At 36.8% G+C, this 6,783-nt stretch overlaps 1 long non-coding RNA gene across 1 annotated transcript; it reads left to right on the top strand.

Moving 5' to 3' along the window:
- The first annotated feature begins 1,116 nt into the window (after positions 1 to 1,116).
- On the top strand, positions 1,117 to 3,852 carry LOC139736315 (uncharacterized). Its single transcript, XR_011711254.1, has 3 exons — positions 1,117 to 1,286; positions 2,481 to 2,546; positions 3,794 to 3,852. It is a non-coding gene; the product is annotated as an uncharacterized lncRNA (long non-coding RNA).
- Positions 3,853 to 6,783: the final 2,931 nt, after the last annotated feature.

Raw genomic sequence — 6,783 nt, 5'->3', positions numbered from 1 at the left:
CTTCAAGTTTCATGCAAGAAAATGTACCGTGTCACATGATAATTATCCTTTGCAGATAGTTATATACTTGTCACGTGACTACTGTTATAAACTGTTATACCAAGCACTAATACATGTCAAGATGCTGCAAGAAATGCGATGATTGCTGCCATCCAGATTTGGAATCCTTGCATTTATGTCTTTGTCATTTGTGCAGGAATTAGTCGCCGCTATAGTCTTTGAGTCTTGAGTGTGACGGTTTTGTATGCAGTAAAAGGGGAAGTTAGACATGACTGTATTTGTGTAAGTGCATTCCTGGGTATGTTTGCGTGGGACGTATGAGTAAGGCTATAAAATGTGCAGTCGTGGTGAAATACATAGACAGGACATATTATGCGATTTGAAGTCAAATCACTCATGCAAACAAAGCCTGTCGTTTCATCATCATGAAAGAATATTTCATCAGGTAGCTATCAGGGAAGATATTGCGGCGAGGCAGGGAGGATTTTGATAAAATGGTTAAACAAGATATAGATTGCTGATTGCCCATATTCTTGATATCCAAAAACTAATATGCTGTTTGATAATATGAACAACTCCATCGTCAACAACTTCTGTTATCACTAAAACTTAGTCTGACGATTTCCCAAGGGCATGCTTAACCGCCTCTCCGTCACCGGGGCATGCAGTGACGTTCCTGAAAAAGAGAATCATCATTCCCGAAACATTGCTGGATTCTTAAGTCACGTCGGTGACCTTTTTGTTTTGTTTCGTTTTGTTTTGATTTGAACAATGTATTTGAGGGAAATGAGCAGAAAGTAACCTTTTAGTCTTAAAGCCATACATTCAGTCTTAATGACATAATGCCACATCATCAATACATATATAATCCACAGTAAAGCAATTCCTCGATCCATCTCATAAAATATTTTGCCCTTAGGTTCAAAGCAGGACAGCCATTGAGATATTCCAGCTGTGACATCGCATTATGAAGCTGCTCTAAAGACAGTTCTTGTTAATTTTTCTCTGTGTTTCAATAGGAACCAAGGATATTGGCTGCCTTGATCTAAGCTGTGTTTTAAAGGGCAGGGAAACCAAAGTTTACAATACACCTGCAGTCCCTGAATGTATCCAGATTTGCAGAAGTCGCGAATTCAAGTTTGCCGCCATTCACAACGGATCGAGCTGTTCATGTTCCTGTGAATATTCGTGTATAAGAACACTAAGCGCAGATGTTTGCGGTGTTCCCTGCTCGGGTGATTTAACAGAGTTTTGTGGAGGTTCCAAGGCAGCCTCTGTTCACCAAAGTGAGTCACCAAAGATATATTATTCAAGGCATAAAATGCTTTGTATAGTGATAAATATTTTATTGCAATTTTGTATTACGTTTAAAGTGGCGCAGGCCGTCACATGATATGCATTTTACAATAACTACTGTAATGAGCAGACCTATATGATTGATTTGTATTATGGTGGACGTTCATTTCATGCTCACATAAAATATTTGAGTGCTTTTCGCAATTAGCAAATGACATACCTTATGTGAGTTGAAAGGGTGGATATCATCTACCGATATTAAAAATCTAAAGCCTGCATCATTAACGTTATGATTCTGCGCTTCTACGACATCAGTCAAGGTTATAATCATAAGATATCTGACTGGATTTATGTGGGTAAGAATAGGAACCACTTATTAAATAATTTTCTTTCAATTCATAAAGATTCATCAATGTTGTCGTCAATGTTGTCGTCAAAGAAGTATGTTGCGTATTGCAAATATATCATGCATTAGAATATAATGTACAAACGGATTGAATGATAAAAAGGGAAAAAAAAACATGCCTTGAAAGGTTCGCCTGACATTCAATATGATGACGTAAATGAGTGCATGATTCACAGAAAAGCATGAGTTTATATACAAAACGTTATAGATCATTCTAGAAAGGAGAGGGAGCAGAAAAGAAAGACGAGATTTCTGTCTATCAAAGTTATTTTTTGTATAATTCTAACATTGATACTTATGTCTGAAGGGACTTCAATATGGTCTTAACAGACGTTTCTGATTTTTAGCGAGCAACATCCGTTTTCAGACCTCCTGATTGAAAAAAGGGTTTCCATATTGTAGGTTCATGTATCAAATAAATGTTCGTGAGCTTTGAAGTTAATTTCCGTATAGCTGAAAGATATTCTAAAGAGGAGTGAGAGCAACTGTTGACATGCACGTGAACCGAATGTGAACATGAGATAAATAATTGCCCTTAAGTCAATCGAAACATCATCACTGTAATTTTAAACGTGAAATTGACGAATTTAAGGCTACGAAGAACAAGCTCTCGTATAAATCATACCCATACACAAAACAGATTTATTGTGTGTCCAGACGTTCTGAGAAATTATTGCTGAAGATAATAACCATTCGTTTATCATCTCAATGCATGGTTTTGTTTTCGTGAAGTGTCTCAAATATTTGATTAATTTCGTTCTTGTTCTTGCACACGAAGTAATCTACCAAACGAGAGTAACCTCATGTGATCTTGGCGGGAGAGGCAACGAAAGTTCTGACAGCCGTAAGTGATTTAACATCAGTAAGATGAGAATGCTTGCAAATGAGAGACCATTCCCGAGTTACCTTCACTGCCGTTGATATGGAGTCAATAAGAAAAATTAGAAAGTGCACCCTTAAAAATGTGGTTGATTCAAAATATTTGAAGAAGACCATCTTCGCACTACCCTATAACTAAAGAAAGAAAATAATCTACCTCCCCAAGGATTCATCGTTGATAAGTCGGTGTAGGAATAGGACCGAGTTTAAGTCGGTTAAGGGATATGACCGAGTTTAAGTCGGTAAAGTGATAGGGCCGAGCGTATCAAAGTGACATCTTTTCTTATTGTTTTGCCTTGTTTGCTTTTGTGCCAGGTATGAATGTCAGAGGTAAAAGTGTCATAAGTAAAGTAAAGATGTCCGCGGTAATAATGCCAGAGGTAAAAGTGTCAAAAGTAAAGATGTCCGCGGTAATAATGCCAGAGGTAAAAATATCAGGGTAATAATGCCAGAGGTAAAAGTGTCAAAAGTAAAGATGTCCGCGGTAATAATGCCAGAGGTAAAAATATCAGGGTAAAAATGTCAGAAGTGAAGATATCAGAGGTGAAAATTTTAGGGGTAGATATTATGTCCGAGGTAATTTTCAGAAGTAAAAATGTAAGAAGTAAAAATATCAGAGGTAACAATATAAAAGGCAAAAATATCAGAGGTATACGTTTCAGGGGAAAACGTCAGAGGTAAAAATGTCAGTAGTGAATATGTCAGAGGTATAAATGTTAGAGGTTAAAATGTGAGGTGAAAGCAGTGTCAGAGGTAAAAATGAAAGAGTTTACATAATTATACTAAGAAATCAACAATTGAAAAATTGCAAAAGTTAATCTTATTTGATAAAGAAAAATTGTGAAAAAAATATTTAATTATTTTTCTGCACTTAAAACAGTGCGCGCGAGTATCCAGAAGCATATCTTATATTTCGTAATGAGAACAGTCTGCCAAAGACATGGATAAATCGTAATTTCGACGAAGAAAGTTGGCATAAAGGTATACACTTGTGACTGCAAATTGTGCGTCTACTATGTTTTAAACAAGCTCGTGCATAGGCATAGCTACATATATTTTCTGTCATGAATGTAGGCCATATACACCCCGTAAACGCACACACACAAACACACACACACACACTTGCGTGTGCATGTGTATGTGCGTGTCTGTATGTGTGGGTGTAGGCGTATGCATGAAAGATATAATGTATACCATAACTATCTTCAACAGATCACGATATATACCTGTATTCGACCGTGGCCTTGGGTATACTTGTGGGAATCGTGATGGTTTACGCCGTTGTCAGACGGTGAGTTTGCAAACAAATTCATGAGATATAAGAATGTATGAATATTGCCGGGAGAATGTTTTGACAGTCTGTTGCGTCTCTGACGTAACATAATAAACTTTCTTGTTTTTCATTTGTTACTTGAAACTCTAACAGTGGGATATGTAACGTGTTCAGACCCAAAGCCATTAACATTTTTAAGTGGATGTTCTGTAAGTAGATGAAAAACACTTTAGTTCCTCTCGCGAGTGCAGACTGACCAACACCTGTAAGAGCACTATGTATAATGAACAGTGCGTATTGCAAACTGATAAGACTTCATTTTTTGTGTCTGTTTACAGGCGTACTTTCCATTGATTTGAACATGTCATGTTTAGCTGTATGATGGTTGTCATCAACTGTTTGATACCGTTTTAGGTAGTTACGGAGTCACAAAATTAACGAAATCCATGTATACACTGTGTAAATATACAAAATATGTCAGATCAACACACAAATCAAACGTTCGATGCATGGTATGACGTTTAGCCACGGGACTACGCAAGGTTTTTTGTTTTGTTTTGCTTTTAATTTGTACTAGAAGGGTTTATAGTCTTATTTCTGCTTCAAAAGGTTGGACGTGTTGACCACGGAAAAGAATTGCAGAGCATTATGACAGTTGCTTGGTGCCAGACTTTTGAAGACGTTATCGGAACTTCAGTCTTATGCAATTACAAATTTATGATTTTATTTTTCGGACCGCAGTTTCTTCTTCAGTAGCAATAACGCAATAAAGGAAATACATTTAACGTTAGCATACTTCTGTTATATTTTCTGTTAACGCGGTTATGTAGGTGCGAATTACCTTCGAGAAGTAGATCAAGAGCTGACCACGTGCAGGCAAATCAAACAAATGATGCACCCACCGTGGATGCACCTTTTTCCGAACCTACCCGCCCCGCCCTGCAGCCTACCCGCCCGGCCCTAACAAACGATCCGCTGCCAACATGGCCAATGGCTCGATCCGAAGAAGAGCGTAGTCAACCCGACATGTACTTTGAGTTAGAACGAGAGGGGACTGAAGATAACCTAATTGTCAGTCACGTATCCCATTCCACGACTCAACCACATGCCTACTGCATTTTCGAATTCGCCAACAGTCACGATGAGCTGGATGAACAAGTTGGCTCTGATTTAGCAATAGCTCCTATCCCAAAATCACTGGAAGATCATGGAGCATTCTGCCACAGCATACACAAGGACATGACGGTGGTTTCACCTTGCCATCAGGAGCGGAGGGAATCGGAGACAGTCTACAATCCCTCGAAAATGGAATCTCGTGTCGTGACTGTGGCCACAGAAAACATCTATGAATGAGAACCTAGTATACGATACCACCTAAAACTCACATCATTCAAAATGCCAGACTTATTTCTCATTAAAAACTTTCTATGTGAACCTAAAGTTTCAAGAATGCAATATGTTGTGAATGTGTTATGATATTTAAGAAATCAGGATAAAAATTTCCCTTTAAGAACAATATTTCAATCGTTACCATTTTGCCGTCAAGTATGTGTGCAGGCTTGATGAAATTATTAGACAGCTACTTCGATCAAAATGTTGGAAATGTCTTTTGTATGAAAATTGCATATTTTGTTGAACTATACATGTTTCTCAAATAATCAGTTCTTTCACCTCAAGGCAATAGGCTTAGAGCCTCGATTACTACAGATTCTGTTAATGAATAATTCACCTCAATGTAAGTAAGACATGCGAAATTATGTTTGACAGTTTTAAAATATTGACCGTACTAAACCTGCACATCGACTTCTTAACGCTGATCCAATTAACGACTGACTCCATTTCTGTTTCATCATTGATTGTTATAATCAAGTAAGATTTTTGGTATCTATGCAAGAATACTATATTTCTAGAGTTTAGAGAAGGAATAATGTCCCTCTTATTTCATCAACTATACAGAAATGATAACGATATACATTCTCATTGATATCATTGTTCTTGTGACATACACATCACTCATGAATTAGTAGCAGATAATCATATTCATACAGTGGTCATCGTTTGGGTTATCAATTTTGTTCATATGGATATTAAATGAGCTAGAAAGCAATATCCTATTACATGTATAGGGCGTACCCTCTAACACACACACACACACTCACGGGATGAAATAACATATACCTCATTACCTATCTGTGTGTGCGTGTGTGTGTGTGTGTGTGTGACGTACCAAAGAGTTACAATGTAAGTTTGACATTAGTTCGCACAATGTTGGTGTTAGTGCATTAATTTTGATTGATTGATTACTTTATTGTCCACTCTGGAAATTCTTTGTGCATTGGATATCGCAACAAAATAAACATTCAATACATCACAGGTGCACTACAGACATATGACAGAGTACAAATGAAACTCACTCATATTAACATACGGTATCGTATGCACCATACTAACATAATACATTAACCCGACATTTATAACTATACAAAAACTGTTAATATACAGCTGTATATCACTTTCATATAATCATTCAACTCATAAATATATTCATTAATATCCTTTCATGCATCATCATTATACACCAAACAATATATCACCTACATATCCCAATATATATTCTTATGATTCACTCCAAAAAAATTAAATATATATATACATATTGTCACAAATGTACACACTAGTAGTTATGTACATGTATGATGTACTGCATGCATGGTTGTTTTAATGTGTAAGTACACAGGTTGACCAGGTTAATGGAGAACATTCTATTTGGTATAGATATAGTACATACGGGCTGACCAGATGAGTGGAGAATTTTCTAGGTGGTATATAATGTAGCTACAGTACATGCATGTAACAGGAAATACATTATAGCTCATTCAGTTTAGAAAGGTATTTCACTCAATCCAGAATGTTCTAGGAAGTGCTTACA

This window comes from Diadema antillarum, unplaced genomic scaffold, assembly GCF_040938485.1.
Source record: "Diadema antillarum isolate AM-2024a unplaced genomic scaffold, OU_Dant_1.0 seq00000636_RagTag, whole genome shotgun sequence".
Classification (NCBI taxonomy): Eukaryota; Metazoa; Echinodermata; class Echinoidea; order Diadematoida; family Diadematidae; genus Diadema; species Diadema antillarum.
This window is presented reverse-complemented; position numbering and strand designations above follow the sequence as displayed.